The sequence below is a fragment of the Lepisosteus oculatus genome, unplaced genomic scaffold (genome assembly GCF_040954835.1).
Source record: "Lepisosteus oculatus isolate fLepOcu1 unplaced genomic scaffold, fLepOcu1.hap2 HAP2_SCAFFOLD_62, whole genome shotgun sequence".
In the NCBI taxonomy this organism is placed as follows: Eukaryota; Metazoa; Chordata; class Actinopteri; order Semionotiformes; family Lepisosteidae; genus Lepisosteus; species Lepisosteus oculatus.
In genome coordinates this window covers 25435-42824 of record NW_027168171.1, presented here as the reverse complement: position 1 = coordinate 42824, position 17390 = coordinate 25435, and the positions used below count along the sequence as shown (strand labels likewise).

Below are 17390 nucleotides of genomic sequence, written 5' to 3'. Positions count from 1 at the left end.
GAACAGAACTGGTCCTTACAGACAACCGCCTACGGCTAGACTTAATTAAATGCAAGTATTCATTTCCTGTCTTTAACGCGACTTGTTTTTCTTAAAATGGATGCAACTTGCAAAACATGAAATACAAACATTGCTAATCAGCGCTAGCGGCTGGCAAAAAAAAAGAAGTCAGCAATGTTTTTTTTCTTTAACCTTAACCCTGCTAATGGAGAAGAGTTAAACGACCGAGTCTATGCAGATTAAACGGTGCTCATGTCGGGTTCTTAGCTGAAAGGGTGGTAAATCACGCTCACCCCAGTCCTTAATCTTTTAAAAGGATACAAAATTGAACCTAGTCGCCACATCACATACATCCTGTTCAACGATAAAAAGGTGACATCTATCCTCGATCCAGAGTAAATCCCACATTGAGGGCATATTGTTTTCCACTTTACCATGAGTCGGGCTCAGCTGCACAGAGGCGAGAGCAGAGCAATGAGGTCACGGGGACAGGGGAGTCACACGCTGGCGGTTTGAACACGCGGAAGAAAACTGAGGGATCCACAGTATGTGGACCCTCCGTGCGCCATCAGTCCGCACTCCGGACTCTGAATCCTACCATCCAAGTTAAGATCTCGGCGGAACCTGAGGCGCAGTTCCTTCTTAAAACGTAATCTGGTGAGCATTTCTAGAATCGTACTTGTATAGATGCAGCCTTTAATGTGTTGCTAGGTTAAAATTGATGACTTCTTGAACTTCAGTAGGCAACTTCCCTCTTGATTTCGGATTTAATTTCTTTATTACAGGGGCGCTTTTATGAACACAGAGTCATGTTCAGGTACTTTGCTTGATGGAGGAAGCATATTTCGGACTCTGTGATCTGCTCACCTGGAAAGGTCTGCTGTACTACTACAAGAGAGAAGTAGAGTCTGGAAGAATGGACAATTTTATGATGCTTTGGAAGATAATGTTTTTTTTTTCTTTGAAATCGAAATGAATCAGAATATCAGTGCAAAAGACAAACTCTTGGTTTGGTTTAAAGAGATATGGTTTTAACACAGACAAAATGTAGAAAACAGGTGTTTCTCACTTTTGGAAAAGAATGGACCGGGGGTAATATTTTACTAGTTGCAGTGCTGATCTCACTGGGTTACAGTCCTGCAGTGTCACACCAGGGCCAGTGGCGCAATGGATAACGTGTCTGACTACGGATCAGGAGATTGCAGGTTCGACTCCTGCCTGGCTCGGGTCGTTTTTAAACGCATCGGGCTACTCCCTAAGTAGTCTGTGCTACTTACTGCATTGTAATCGTACCCAGTAAGAGATTTCCTTCATGTAAATGAACTGCACCTGACAGCTTTAGAAAAACACCTGGGCTCAGTACGGTGCTGAGAGCTCAGCGTTGCTGTTCTAATTAGCACGCACTGCATCGGCTATGAGCCCGAACCTTTCAATTATTCCGATCAGTAAGTCAACACGTAGTCCACATGAACGGTAGAAATATTCTCTTGTCTGTCTCTTGTTTGTATAGAACTGAATGTCCCTGACAATGTACTGTTAGTTTTAATTGAAGAACGGCATTTGTGTTCAAATATACCAGACAAGTTTATGTAACTGCTCATGCGACACTCAGTTGTAATTAGTCAAGAAATAAAGTCGAACAACAGCTGCGGGTTTGATTCTGAACGTATCAGATTGCAGCGCCTTTTACTTCCATTGACAAATGATAGAGATTTGAAGAGAGATCCTTCAGACCAGCAAGCAAACCCACGGCTATTTCGGTTTTCTATCTAGGCAACGTTGGTGTCTGCAATAGCATACATGAAAGCGTGATGCAATTTCTGTGGCTACATTTGTTGCACGTCATGCACAGTAAGAGTGTTTCTAACACCAAATAAAAAGTCAACAAATAGCGATCACGCCTTCTCCTCAGTTAACCCACTGAAACCCTTGCTGTTAACAGTTCTTTACTGCGTGCTTTAAGAGCACCTACACATCGTGTCGGTTCTTACAGCTTTATTCATTAGGTTTTCAAAGGCATAAGTAGAGCACCAGAGGTGCGAACGCAAAATGTGTGGTTATCTGAAGAATTGCTTTCCATGGCAGCGGGGCCAAGCGATTTAGCGTTTTTATAGTACCAGGAAAGGAGAAGCGGCACTCCGCCTCTGCTGCGCAGGCACAAGGCGACGTGCGGCAGACGCCGGAGTCGGCAGGTTTCGAACCTGCGCGGGGAAGCCCCAACGCATTTCGAGCCCATCGCCTTAACCACTCGAGCACGACAAATGCGAGCTCCCCGCCGCCGCATTCCTCCTATAATCAAACACGGACTGCGAGGTGGCTGCGGAAACCTTTTTAAAGTTGCTCTCCGTTAAAAAAAATACCTTTCACAAGATTCGTGCCGGCAGACAGACACGCCTCAGAGGGTTTAAGGCTGGCTTCACGTTCAAATGATAAAGTCCCCCAGTCCGGATGTCAAAATGCAACTTTGGCAGACAGAAAAAACATCAACGAACCAAAAATGTGGACAAGGATTTTACAAGCTGCACCACACTGCACTTTCAAAAGCATTTACATTCGTGTTAGACGCAGGAATTGCCTTTGATTTGCGCGCTTACGAACGCCATGGAAAACGAAACAAAACTAAAGCCCTCAGCTCCTGCACTTGATTATAATCCCGTTACGTGTCGAAGCAGGAATTTAAGTCATCCTACCACTGCAACACGGGGAATAGAGGGAAATGAGCACAAGCTACGAATTGTCTCTAATCAGTCCCTACAGTTGTAAGACGCCTGGAAGCGTGCACCCCCATCATGAATCTTTGCGCATCTGTGCAAGGTAAACTCTGGAGCAGTCTCTGAAACGGCTCAAAGGAAACACGTGATTGATTCCATGTGCATCTGGGGTTCATTTCTTATTTACATTTAATTCAAGGGAAAGGCTTGGGTCAGTTTCAGAAGGCCTCCAACAGCGAGATTCAAGCGCCCCACCTTCAGCCCAATCTGCGCCGCCAGAACGCCAACGGCTCCTCTGGTCTCCGGGGTGCGGTTGTGACCCCGTAACCTAAAGTGTTGGTGGCAGACAAATGGAGACTAACAGGTGATGTCCTAGGACATGACTACATTGTGACACTCGGTGGGGATGGTGACCATTGCTTGGAAAAGAGTGCGAGGCCCCTTTAGAAAAACATTTTGTTAACAGGCATTCTGCCTCAGCCTAAACACCTATAGCTTGCAAAGCGCATGCTATTAGACAGGCACCTCTGCAAAACCTTAAGAGTCTCTTAAACTAGTGATAGTAAGGTGTTCCCAATGGGCAATGTTCGGCTTTCAAATCATCTCTCCGTGGAAGCGCCGAGATGCAGCTGTTTAAGGCTTAGAAGCAGCTGACTGTTTTACTACCTAGCTGATCACTGTCAGTCAGGGAGCTTAGAGGTGAAAAGCCTGTCTGAGAGACAATTCGCCGTCGATCAGTTCAATATGTTCCGTACAAGCTCGGCGCACCTGAGATCATCTTGGTAGCCGTGTAGCTCATATGAGTGAAAGCGTGTGTGTCAGGACTCTTACTTGGCCATCCCAACATACGGAATTTCTTCTGTTTCAGCCACTCTGTTGTTGATGTACTCCTTTGTTTTTGTCATGTTGCAAGACCCAGCGTCTTTTGAGTTTTAGATCACAGGCAGACACCCTGACATTCTGCTGTAGAATTTCCTGATACATCTCGGAATTCATCGGTCCCTCGATGATTGCAAGCCGTACAGCCTCCGCCATGCTTCCCAGGTGGGATGAGGTTTTGGAGTTGGTATGCGGTGTTTTGTTATCTCCAAACATAACGCTGTGCACATTTACCAACAAGTTCAACTTTTGTCACGTCTGTCCACAGAACATTGTTCCAGGAGTTGCTGTGGAACATCCATGTGGTCTTTAGCAAACTTGAGAGGGGCAGTGGTGGTTTTTTTTGGGGGGAGAGCAGTGGTTTCCTCCATGGTGACCTCACATGATCACCACTCCTGTTCAGATTTCTTCTTATGGTGGACTCATGAACACAGACGTAAGACAAAGTAAACCACCTGTTTGCTAGATCCCATCCCCACTCAGCTAGTCAAAGATTCCCTCGAAGGACTGGCAGGACCTATAATTAGTATGATGAATGCATCGCTTGCGTCAGGCGTCGTACATGATCAATTTAAGGTAGTGGTTCTTAGACCGCTCCTTAAGAAGTCAAATTTGGATCCACAAGTTCTTAACAACTACAGGCCTGTCTCAAAGGTCCCATTTCAATCTAAAAGTCTTGAAAGAATAGTTGTTGCCCAACATCAAATGGATTCAAATAATATACTTGAGAAATTTCAGTCTGGTTTCTGAAACTGCATTAACAAGAGTCGTAAATTATATTCTCTTAGCTACTGATGCGGGGAATGCAACAGTGCTAGGTTGCAACAGTGCTAGGAATGCAAACTTTAGGTTGCGCTTCTTCATGCTGCATCATTGGCATGAGTGGAGCTTTTTAAACGTCTGTACTTACTGCGCCCCATAAGAAATCGTTTGTCCCTGTTCAAAAGAGATTGTGCGATGTCCTGCAGCGTTCGCAAAGCAAACCTTTGACAGTTTGAATAGAGGAATTTATTCTGCTTCCTGTGCGTGCAGTAGTTACAAACTTGAACGTCTTTACACGATCTCCTGCAGTTTTCAGTGGGCAGGCTTGGTCAGATGGCTTGGAAAAACGCACTGTGTTTCGGCTCGGGAAACATCATGAGCAGTGTCCTGCATGTTTTCTGTGTATAGCTGTCTTTTAACGCATACAGAATTCATTCGAAATCATTGATTTCTCCAATTAACAAGGATCCCTTAAATGATGAGTCAAAGTAACATCTAATCGGATTAGTTTCCTTAGAGCTGGTTCAGAGTTTGCTCAAGAGTTTACCTTTCACAGATGAGCAAAGAAGAATGTTGGGGGTGCACGCTTCAAGGCACCTTACAGCTGTAGGGAGTGATTCGAGACGATTCGTGGCGTGTGCTCGTTCCCATATACCATACGCACCGGCGTGCAGTGCTAGGATGACGTACAATACCGCTTGGGCACGTAACGGCGTTATATGCAAGTGCGGGACGTGAGGGTTTTCGTTTGTTCGTTTTGTTTTGCTCTGCTTTGCTTTGTTTTGCTTTCCATCGCGTTGGTAAGAGCGTAAATAAAAAGGCGATTCCTGCGTCTACCACTAATGTAAGAGCTATTTCAAGTGCGACGTGGTGCGGCTTTTCAAATGCTTGTGGGCATTTCTCTGTTGTTGATTCTTTTTTTGTGTGTAACAAAGTGGCATTTTCATGTCCGGACGGGGAGACTTTATCATTCCGACATGAAGCCACCCTTAAGTCCTCTGAGGCGTGTCTGTCTGCAAGGCTTGTATTTTGGAAATGTTTTTTTGAAACGGAGAACGACTTTGAAATAGGCTTCCGCCGGCGCCTCGCGATCCAGGTAAGATTGTAGCAAGAACGCAGCGGCTGTGGGGCTTGCTGTAGTCGTGGCCGAGTGGTTAAGGCGATGGACTAGAAATCCATTGGGGTCTCCCCGCGCAGGTTCGAATCCTGCCGACTACGTTGTCCGCCTCCAGTTGGTGTGTTCCGGCGCAAGCAAAGAAGCGCGCCTCTTTGTTGTTCCTGGTGGTTTTAAAACGCCCAATCGCTTGTACCCGCTGCCTTGAAATAAATTCTTCAGCATCCGCGAATGGCATTTTGCAGCTGGAAGCATATGTCGACGCTTTTTGCACAGAGCACCAAAAAAGCGTCTTTTTTGAAGGCCCAGACACTGAGCATTGGTGTTTCAGTGGTAGAATTCTTGCCTGCCACGCGGGAGGCTTGGGTTTGATTCCCGGCCAATGCAGTGGCTTTTGCAGCGAGCGGCTCCATCACTTGCATCCCCTTGCAACTCGCAACTGAAAACCCACTGAAGCTAAGCAGGTGTGAGCCAGGTCAGTACCCGGATGAGGGTAAGCTACAGGGAAAAACAAAGCTTCCAGCTGGAAGCGGTGTTAATGGTGCCGGCGGGGGGGCGCTCACCCTGAGGTCTGTGCGGGTCCCAATGTCCCAGCATAGTGACGGAGACGCTGTGTTGTAAAAGGGCGCTGTCTTTCGGATGAGATGTAAAACCGAGGTCATAGTGCTCTGTGGTCATTAAAAATGACCACCAAAAGCTCTTGGTAATTGATGGTCTTCAATAATGCTTCTCCTTTAGGTACATTTTAAATCAGCTGAAAAATGCTGTGAAATGGGGGGACACTTCAGGCCAGTGTAGGATTTGGGTTACAAGAACCATGAAACTGCACGAGAAAGCCCGTACACTGAATTACACGGCTTTCTATTCAAAGGAGGGCAAAAGAAATTCCCTGAGTTCGATTTTTTGCAGCACAGAGAGGACCACCGTTGTGAGGCCAGTTAGCTCAGTTGGTTAGAGCGTGGTGCTAATAACGCCAAGGTCATGGGTTCAATCCCCGTACGGGCTATGTTCTTTTCTCCTCTCTTACCAAAGCTGTTAGGTTCCTTTCTGTGGTGAGATGGGTTGTCATGCAATGCTGCCACATAGTGCCGACAGACAAGAGTGTTGCGGGAGAAGAGAAAAGTGTTTGAAGATTTAAGAGTGTCTTAGGTGGAGTCAAAATCAAGTGTCACAAATGCAAGTGGGAGGATTTCCAATGTTTAATATGGTAAAAATAAGCAGAAGTTATCTGCCGGTCATGGCACAGTCTGCCATGCTTTTGTCAGATACTGTAAAGTGGTGTCGAACTGGAGCCTCACCATTTGCATATGTGAGGCTCCAGTTATACATCGAGTGTCACATTAAATGACAAAAATGAAGAGAGTTAAAGCAGCTGGAGAGGTTTTCTTACAACTTTTGAGCTGACACAGTTTTGGAAAATGTTTCCTTCACGCTGCACTGTACAACATAGGCAGCCAAGAGTCTCCAAAACAAAACAGAATTGACAGATAGGAGAAAATTCCCACTCGTCCTGAAGTTCCCAAAATCCAGCACTGAGCGTAAACAAAGTGTCGAAGTAGCGTGGGAATGCTAACCCTAACCCTAGCTGGAGTTTGAGCAATCCAGCACTGAGCGTAAAAAGATGAGTCAAAGTAACGTCTAATCGGATTAGTTTCCTTAGAGCTGGTTCAGAGTTTGCTCAAGAGTTTACCCAGTGGGCATTGATTCGTCGAATATACGTATATTCACGGCGAAAATACGGCTATACGTATATATACGTCGCCTCGACGTATAATCAACGTCGAATTGCAACCGTAAAATCGACGACATTAATAAACGCATATATAACGTCGAAAACACATCTAACACAGTGCCTGAGGCTTTTTACTGTATGTATCGTGTGTGCCGCAACTAGGAGTATACGGCACTCTGCACAGTGTACGAAGTAAATTATTTTCGCAGTAATTAATTTACACGTGTATAATAAATATAGTAAATATAATAAATTAATTACTGCGAAAATAATTTTCTTCGTAAATCCTGCAATCCAGATGATTGGGGTATTGGTGCATGGCTACAGTCTGTGCTAGGAACATGGAGAGGGTCTCTGGTTCAATACATATTTGTGGGTCTGGTATTATTCGTTATGATCATATCGTTAATATCCTGTTTGAAAAACATGTGGACTAAAGCTGCTGCTTCTGTGCTAATTGTACGCCCTGAAGGGATCATGAAGGTCAAAAAATGATTTCATGGGAAAGGTTCTCTTATCTAGTGGCAGAACCTGATGGGTAGAACAATATAGCTTTAAGGGGGGTTACCCTTGGGAGTGATTCCCCTAGATGCAAATGATTATTGTGGTTTGTTTGTTCATAATAAGATGTTTTGCAGGAACGGAACAAAGAGAAATTTTACAACTTCAGCTAGAATTGTTCTACAAAACGTCACAGCTGAGGCAGGGGAACAATGTGTAGATTTTTCTAAGAGTTATTACCCAGTTGTTGACCAATCTGTTGACCAATGTTGACCAAAAAAGCCTAGGATTATGCTGGGCTCCAGCCCACAGGGATTTACCTGTGCTGTAAGAACTAATGAGTGAATAAGGAGACTGGATTCTGGTGAAAGACTTCAGGAAAAAGAAATGGTGTTCACTCAGGTGGAGGGGGCTGTACCAGGTGCTGCTGACCACTGCCACTGCTGTGAAGGTCACAGAAATGGTGCCCTGGATTCATGCTTCCCACTGTAAAAAGGTCACAAACGAACTGAACAAAGCGCAGGAGTGATGTCTCCACAAGGACAGATGGGGATAACCTGCTTGGGACTGATGTGCACAGCCTTTTTCCTTTTTATGTAGAAGCCTGTCACCACCCCAAAAGAGGAAGAATCTAAACACGAAGCCTCTTTGTATACAAACTGGCTGAATGAAACTGATAATGAGGGGGATATGAGTAATTTGTGGTATAAATTTATAAATCATACTGTAAAGTTAAAGAAATTTAATGCATCTTGTTATATATGTGCTTTAATGCCTCATTCTACAGCCTCACCCATGCGACTTTTTATGAAATGTACTCTTTTATTAATATCATGTTAGAAGGCTTAGACGCTATCTAACAAGAATTAAGGGGAGTTAGATTAATGGCACTTCAGAACAGGTTCGTGCTGGACCTTCAAAATGCAGCATCTGGAGGAGTCTATGCTTTAGTAGGAGACTCCTGTTGTACATATATTCCAGCTAATGACTATGATTACGGAAATCTTACACTCGCTATTCAGCATTTAAAAGAACTAAAAGACAAGGTGAATAAAGAGAGAGGCATAAAAGATACACCGGCTTTTCTCTCCTGGTTAGAATCACTGTTTGGGCCAGGGGGAATGTTTTTCTTTTAAGTTACTAACACCGATTATAGGGGCTGTGATACTTGTCTTCCTGTTTTTATGTTGCTGTATGACATGTATTATTCCAATGCTTCGAAATATGGAAATATGGTACCTAGGGGGATAAACTGTTCATCCTTCCAGTCTGGAGAATTGGCAGCTGTCTGACGTCAGTAAGTGATCCTTAAAAAATTAATAGTTCCATGACAGTGTGCATCACCAGAAAATCAATTTCAATGCATTAAAACTCTTGTTATCCTTCTGATCATTGAAGTGTCATTGCCCCAGCACTGTATACTCTTACTTTTGACGCCTGTCTGAAGTTGGATCCATTTCTAAGAATGGTGACTCACATATCCTCCTGCTCAACTTTGGCTCAACCACACAAACTATGAAGTTAATCATCTGCTTTTGCTCCAAGATTTATGTTACTAGGCTCTCTCCTGGGGATCCTCGTGTTCAAACTTTGCCCTTATTGTGGATGATCCATGACAGAATTCAGGGAATTCAGAATTCTGATACCTCAGCTCAGATTCTGACTGGGCAGACTGTCATTGCCTGGTGTGAATGTGTGCATATCTGTTTTTGTGCATGTTCTGTGGCCTGTTGTACAGTACATCACAAATGAAAGGGAAATGGAAAACTAAAATAAGACTCAAGTGTTTTATCTTTCATTAACAGTGTTTCATTAGTATCTGTGCTAGATCCTGTCATCCACTGCTTACCACGACAGGCTCTAGCACAGGATAGCAGCTAATACATTTAACAATCTCACTGCACAATGTTGTATATTCAAGGGCTGATCTTCTGTACTTTTTCTTTCACTTTTCATTTCCTAGAAACTCAGTCCTGCCAGGAATAATCTGAGAACAAAATCAATCTGAGTGAAAATCTAAGCAGAGGAAGATTGTTTTACAGAGTTAACAAGGTCTAATTCAAGGTCATCAGCACTAACAACATTCTCTCTGGAGACAGGCGATAAGAAAATTGAAAGTGTGTATTGTTACATAACAGCAGAGACTATGAGTTATGCTATCATGAGAGTGGTGATGGATTTTTTTCATTGCTTAGTTTTGCAGGTTCTGTACATTTGAACATTCAAAGTGACTAAAGTAAAGGAGTTTTCCCTTTTTACCACATAATTCCCAAAGATCAACACTAATAGAAAGCCTAATTCCAGCCAAGATTCAATTACTGTCTCTCAGGCATCCCAGCAGTGGATTTCATGACTTCAGACAGCCATCTTTATCAGTGGAGAACTCAATGCTCTGAGGTTTACTGGCAGAGTCTCACACTGGGTAATATGTTGGTAAATAATGTCCTATGGAATTCTACTATTGATAAATTCTACTATGGAACTGCGATGTGTCCTGAAAAAATCTTCTATGATAGTGGTACAGTCCATCACACCCCACCTACAGCCTTTAAAAGAGAAAAAAATATTCTGATATTATGGTGGAAAAAGAGCCCTGGAATCTTTGTAGAAGGACCAAAGACGGAAAGAACGGGCAGTGTAACCATGGCGAAGAGAAGGGAAATATTGGAGAGAGCTTTTTTCATACACTTTTTATCATTGTTTTTCCAGCCCAACAATGATCAACAAATATGGGCAGGCGTCCTGTGCCAAATCCAATCTACCTTTCTTCCAAGCATACAGGAATGTCAGTGAATTAAATATTGACATATGAAAATACCCAAAAATATGCAATCACACATATGCAGTTTGAGCAAACATAAGACAATACCCAAGTACCACAAACTACCAGGCATCATTAGCAGTTCAGGTGGGGAGCTGTGTCAGCATGCGTAGGCTGCAAAGGAACAAGTAATAGGTCTATTCCATGCTTAAAAGAGAAGAAAGAAAACACAACATTTCAGCCGTGGAGCCCTCACACCTGAAGAAGGCTCCACGGCCGAAACGTTGTGTTTTCTTTCTTCTCTTTTCATCTAGTGTCATTAGCCAGTTCCTGTCAAAATAAAATAGAAATGGATAACATTCTAGAGAGAGTTTGAAATACCAAGGTACAATTTAAACCATATTTCTTCCACTACAACCACAATATTTTGGAGAGATCGCTGAGCCTAACTGTTCTGGCATGCCCGTTAGCCTCCGTCCTGCTTCAGCAATGAATGCAACGGGGCACATTCTGAGGGAGATGCGGTCAATCAGGTTGCAGGAAAACCACGCTATGCTTTTTTTTGAGATCCTGAAAAGGACAGAGGGGCCATGTATATGTGTGCAGCTGGATATGTAATTGCAGGTGGCGTAGCAAATTCTGCTGAAGCCCCACTGCCTGGTGTGGACGGTAGCTGTGCATGTTGCAGCAGAATTGTGCATGTGAGATCAAGGGGGCATGTCATGTGTTTGAGCACTTCACTCCCTTCCGGAAGCACGTGATTCCCTGAGTCCAAAAAATTTGTAAGTTCTTTGGATGACCTGTGGACCGATCTTTCACGATGAAGAATTCCTTAAGAAGAATAGATCTCGGCCCACCATCCCAATGCCTCCATCTCAAAACAGCAACCTCCCACTGCCCTTAGTCTGCAAGGCAGTCCTTTCAAGTGCGATGATGACGCCGGGACCTTCGTTGCCTATTGTACGAGCTGAACTTTTGTGCTCATCAATTCAACGCTCTTTCCATCAACTCATCTTGTCTTTTGACGCTTCGTGTTTTGTGCTCCTTTGACTATCGGCATATCGGGTGACTGCAAACACTGAAGTTCTTGCTTACGGAGTGTGGAATAGTGTTTTCAAGTGATCGCTGTTCTGTCATGTTGACGCCGAGTGAATCTTTCTTTGGCAACATGGGCAGGCTGACAGCAGCGCGAGCGAAAGTAATGGCAAATTTCTTGACTTATTTCTGAATGTGAATGTTCTTTAGAAAAGGGATGCGGCGTTGCTTCTCCCCCGTGTAAAGGTCACGCATTCCAGACGTGGTTATGAGCGAACAGTTGCCGCAAGTGTTTGAAAAGAGCAAGAGAGGAAGCAGCCCTGCCCCGTGTGAGGATCAAACTCAGGACCTTCAGATGATGAGACTGACGCGCTACCAACTACGCCAACGAGGCCAGCTGCAGTACACAGCCGGAAAGTTTGCCTCATGGATTTCAGTCGCCCGTTCCCTAATCTTTAGACGCCCTCTGCTGGATGTTGCATTTGCCTTTTGATCTCACCGATACTTTTTTGGTCTGTTTCTGTTGCGAGTCTGTTTTTCAGATCTCACCTAGCACAAGTCTCTCTGGCTGAAGTGGCCTCTCTGCTTCAGCATCGTGCCCTCACTCAGCCATTAAAAACGTCACTCGGACTTCTGACATGCTGACATGAAATGTCAAGAGAGAGTGGCGGAGACGCTTAAGGCAGAGAGAAGATGAAGAGGGGGCGTGGCTGCGAAATGATTGACAGCTGCATGACGCTCTCCATGCAAGGCGTGACCACAGGCTAAAGGACACCTTTCGGCACATCAAGCTCTAAGCACACACCTGGAGGACGTGGGAAATGATCCCGCTACCTCTCGCATGCAAAGCGAGCGCTGTACCATGCAAGCTAACCCCCCTCGCTGGGGCTCATGCCTCGGTGTCGCCTAGTGCCGCTTGTTCCCCTCTTACCGGGTGCAGTTCACTGCCCTTCGTCTGCAAGGCAGTCGTGTAATTGCGGCTTTCTTGACTTATTGATGAAGGTCTGACTGGACGAGCGAATGACGCCTCTCCCCCGTCCTCAAGCTCGCTGACAGAATAAAATGGAAAGTGCTGCCGTGGCTCATTGGTTTAGGGGTATGATTCTCCCTTAGGGTGTGGGAGGTCCTGGGTTCAACTTGCGAATGAGCCCTTGTGTGTTCTTTTTGTCCTCGTCCACAAGACTGGGAACTGATATCCACATCACCTTGCAGCATCTGCTTATGGCAAACGATGGAATGTGACTAATGACTGAACGAGCCTGGTGAATACTCATCACGTGGCACAATGAGAGCGTGCAGTCAGCTGTCCAAGGCAGCAACCTCATTGCTCGTTCAAAAGAACACGTACTGAAAACTCATCACCACTATGTCGTAAATGAGCACCGCGATCGCTTGTTGTCATGCGTCCTTACTTGGGAAATGCAGAAGCAAAAACTGCCCTCTCTCAGTCACCGAAACGTGTGCGGCTCGCCTTGCACTCTCTGCGCCTCGCATATTTATGGAGCTGTCTGCTCTTCTTTCTGTTGAAGTACGCAAGTTACGTGGCGTACTGCAGACTATGATGTGCTCAATGACAGCTTTCAAGATTTGAAAACTATGAGCTTGATGGCTCAAGTCGAACGAATGTGGTTGTTACGCAATTGATGATCAAACGCACGTATTCTAACGATTCGTGAGAGTATGTTCTAAAGGTCCCTGGCTCGATCCCGGGTTTCGGCATTTTGTTTCATCGCGCCCTTTGTTCCTATCTCCAGCGCCCTCTGCCTAAAGTGACGCGTCCCTTTCTCAGCCCGAAACGCAAGCGAGACACCAGCAGCAGTCCCTACAGGTTTCCGTAGTGTAGCGGCTATCACGTTCGCCTAACACGCGAAAGGTCCCCGGTTCGAGACTGGGTGCAAACAGCCTATTCTTGCACGCTCCTGCACTTCACAGAGGTCTTGAACCACCAGTCATTTGTTCCCAATGTATTTCCGGTGCCTTCATGCACTCTTGTACCAAACGCACGTTTTTTCTGTACCTGGAGCCGATCATTTGCAATTGGGCTATCCCTACAGACCAAGACGAGCTCTGTCGGCTCAAAAGCAGCGCAACACCTGCGAGAACAACAGAAAGATTAGTACCCAGCGGGGGCCTCTTAGTGAGCCCAAGATCTAATCAAGAATCGACTCCAGAAACAGGGCTTGGCGCATTGTTCCATACTCCGACCACTCTTGGTGTAAACAGGTCCCTCCTGGTCTCTGCATGAAATGCACTTTCCTGCGTTTGCTTTGGTGTAACTGGCTTCCCATGCATGGGCGAATGTGAAGAAGATCCTTAGTAAGTCATTGAAGAAACCCGAGAAGAGGTCGGAGTGGCCTCTGTCGTTCATCAACGATCCAGTCAGGCAGTACTCCTCTGTAAAGCGCTGTTCGTTCACATCGATTGGCTTTTTTTTGCCTTCATTCATGCAAGTAGTAAAAGCAGACGCCCCTATTCTGCCGTGACCCGGATTTGAACCAGGGTTGTTGTGGCCACAACGCAAAGTACTGACCACTATACGATCACGGCGAGTTACCGATACACACGTGGCAGGGCGGAAAAGGCTGTGCTCTCTTCGTGTGACATGATTCGGGAAAGTCCTGACGTTGCATTTCAACTGAGCCCCAGTATACATCGACCCTTCGGCACTCTGAGTGACAACTCTCTTGCGTGTTTTCTCATATTTATGTAGTTTGCTTGCATGATGCCCGGAACAGCAGGGTTGTGCACTCCCATATGGTCTAGCGGTTAGGATTCCTGGTTTTCACCCAGGCGGCCCGGGTTCGACTCCCGGTATGGGAACGTGTCAATTTTGCCTCCTGCTTTCCAAAAGATCAGCACTGTGTACGAAGGAGCCACATTAAAACTACTCAACGTGCAAAACGTGCGAGAAGAGGGGGCGCTTGTTTCCAGCCGAAACTTCTCGCGTGTGAGACGAGCTGACCATCGCTGCAGGAGGTGGGAGGGTCACTCTGGTAGACAGGGCTGACCTTCGGCAATAGGATTTATACTCTCCAAGATGATATTTGCACTTTCTGGAGAGGCGATTTTCTCCACTTCAGTAGCCCGATTTCGTCGATTGCGTGGAGAGGGCTGTAGAATGTGGCGCCGTCTTTCCTGCTCCGTCCATGACAGGCGTGCTGGTCTCTGGAGAGAGAGCATGGTCCATCAGCGCACCCCAATAAAGGCACTGGAAGCAGCTGAATCGCATTGGCGAAGCTCAGCGCTGGGCCGCTGGGCACATCTGACCACAGTTTCCGTAGTGTAGTGGTTATCACGTTCGCCTCACACGCGAAAGGTCCCCGGATCGAAACCGGGCGGAAACAGACCAGACTTCTTCTGTCGCCACGCACAAAAGGGGATTGGGGATTCACCTAGCGCTGTGATCGAACAGACCCACTCACCTCTTAGTGTGGCGGGATCTGCACAGTGCATGTCGCAGCGCATCCTGCTTTCACTTCAATGCGCGTCCTGATGTACCCCGGTCTCCCGCGTGACAGGTGGGGACAGGTGACAGGTCCACGTGACAGGTCCTATACTAACGAGGAAGACATCACTCTCTCCGACCCCCGGCATCGTGTCCCGACCCACCGTGCTGGAAGCCGACTCGTGCTGTGATTCCTTTACGGAGCAGAAATGACAACCGAGGAGCCGAGAGATCATTTCAGCATTTCGCGTCTGAACGGAAAACACAAACGACCAACTCGGAATGATTTGCCTTTGACGCTTATCAAAGCGTTCTTTGTGCATCGAACAGACCCACTCACCTCTTAGTGTGGCGGGATCTGCACAGTGCATGTCGCAGCGCTCCCTGCTTTCACTTCAATGTGTTTCCTGATGTCGAGTCTTGTGCCGTGCGGAGGCTCTGAAAGCGAGAGCAATGAAAAGGTGCACGACGCTGTGTTAGAAAACAGAGAAGTGAAAGGCAGTCCTTTCTCTAAGGAGGTAAAAGAAAAGCTACTCCCCGTCGGGGAATCGAACCCCGGTCTCCCGCGTGACAGGCGGGGATACTTGCCACTATACTAACGAGGAAGACATCACACGCTCCGACCCCCGGCATCGTGTCCCGACCCAGCGTGCTGGAAGGCGACGCGTGCTGTGATTCCTTTACGGAGCAGAAATGACAACCGAGGAGCCGAGAGATCATTTCAGCATTTCGCGTCTGAACGGAAAACACAAACGACCAACTCGGAATGACTTGCCTTTGACGCTTATATACCTCTTAGTGTGGCGGGATCTGCACAGTGCATGTCGCAGCGCTCCCTGCTTTCACTTCAATGTGCTTCCTGATGTCGAGTCGTGTGCCGTGCGGAGGCTCTGAAAGCGAGAGCAATGAAAAGGTGCACGACACTGTGAAATAAACATTAATAAACGCATATATAACGTCGAAAACACATCTAACACTAGGAGTATACAGCACTCTGCACAGTGTACGAAGTAAATTATTTTCGCAGTAATTAATTATATTTACTATATTTATTATACACGTGTAAATTAATTACTGCGAAAATAATTTACTTCGTACACTGTGCAGAGTGCCGTATACTCCTAGTGTTAGATGTGTTTTCGACGTTATATATGCATTTATTAATGTCGTCGATTTTACGGTTGCAATTCGACGTTGATTATACGTCGAGGCGACGTATATATACGTATAGCCGTATTTTCGCCGTGAATATACGTATATTCGACGAATCAATGCCCACAGCTTGGCATACAAGGGTTTTGCGGAGGGGTCTTGCCACCTGCCTGAAAAAAAAACAGTAAAATGTTTGAGTGCCTATAGAGTTTCTATTTTTATTTTCTTGAGAAAAGTTGATACCATTTCCTGGAAACCCCGTCCCCCATCAGTGCGCGGTGCCCGGGGAAAAATCTGTAGGGGGGCGTCTGAAATTCTGAGCGGGGGTGATATTTCGGTTGAAACGGAGCTGTACGGTGCAGCTACCCAAATGAAATCTCGCAGCTATGCCATTAATTAGTGCTTTATGATAGAAGATATCGACTAGCAATCTGGTATTTGCGATGAAGTTCAGTTTCACATTTTTCGTCACTCTCACTGGAGAGTATTGCCTGGAGCGAAAAGTACCATAAGCGTTCATTTTTGCAGCTACATGGACGTTCTGAATCGTTAAGAAAAAATGTTGTAAAACCAACAGAAAGCACAGACTGCTATAACTAGTCCTAGTTATATAACGATTTTAAGTATAATGATAAACTACTGCAAGGAATCGGTCCACCTGAGCAAACAGGATCGTAATGTTGACACTCAATAACGACACTGATATGTGCAGTTCCTGGACGGATAGCCCTCCTGCCCATCAAACAGACTGAGTGACTGTTCCTGTCATTTAGTGTTGTCTGACCATTGACAAAGTACAACTATTTTTTTAGGGCGCAAATTAAGTTAGGTAAATCTTTTTGCCCAAAACTGAAGGGGCAACATTCCCCCCTCCCCCCGTGATGCCAGGCCTGTCCCCATCCTATTCCATAATGTCATTATATATAATACCATACAACAGTGACCGATCCTTACTAACTACATGCGTTAAAATTGCACATCAGCTCATAGCAGGGGGCACATAGCCGCGATGTATTATCAATGTTATATTTCAACCATAATATCGACAACATTAATAAACGCATACGTTGAGAAAATATCGAACCCAGCATATTTTCCGGTTATATACCACAATGCATTGCTAGTATTCGTTGGTCACAATTTTGGACACATTTTTCAAACGTAGAAGTATATCCGCAAATATCTCAGCAATCCTCTTTTGACGAGTAAGTATGAACAATAATAATACTATCTGAATACATACAGATCTTTCTTAATATTATTTTGATTAAAATAGTACGTGAATAAGCAAAAAATGG

At 45.5% G+C, this 17390-nt stretch overlaps 6 non-coding genes across 6 annotated transcripts; 4 read left to right on the top strand and 2 right to left on the bottom strand.

Annotated features, from left to right (window-relative positions):
• Positions 1–1153: 1153 nt before the first annotated feature.
• Positions 1154–1226, top strand: trnar-acg (transfer RNA arginine (anticodon ACG)). Its single transcript has one exon. It is a non-coding gene; the product is annotated as a tRNA-Arg (tRNA).
• Positions 1227–5488: 4262 nt separating this feature from the next.
• Positions 5489–5570, top strand: trnas-aga (transfer RNA serine (anticodon AGA)). The gene has a single exon. It is a non-coding gene; the product is annotated as a tRNA-Ser (tRNA).
• A 6246-nt stretch (positions 5571–11816) lies between these two features.
• On the bottom strand, positions 11817–11889 carry trnam-cau (transfer RNA methionine (anticodon CAU)). The gene has a single exon. It is a non-coding gene; the product is annotated as a tRNA-Met (tRNA).
• Positions 11890–14243: 2354 nt separating this feature from the next.
• Positions 14244–14315, top strand: trnae-uuc (transfer RNA glutamic acid (anticodon UUC)). The gene has a single exon. It is a non-coding gene; the product is annotated as a tRNA-Glu (tRNA).
• A 451-nt stretch (positions 14316–14766) lies between these two features.
• trnav-cac (transfer RNA valine (anticodon CAC)) lies at positions 14767–14839 on the top strand. The gene has a single exon. It is a non-coding gene; the product is annotated as a tRNA-Val (tRNA).
• Positions 14840–15473: 634 nt separating this feature from the next.
• On the bottom strand, positions 15474–15545 carry trnad-guc (transfer RNA aspartic acid (anticodon GUC)). The gene has a single exon. It is a non-coding gene; the product is annotated as a tRNA-Asp (tRNA).
• Between the last annotated feature and the right edge of the window lie 1845 nt (positions 15546–17390).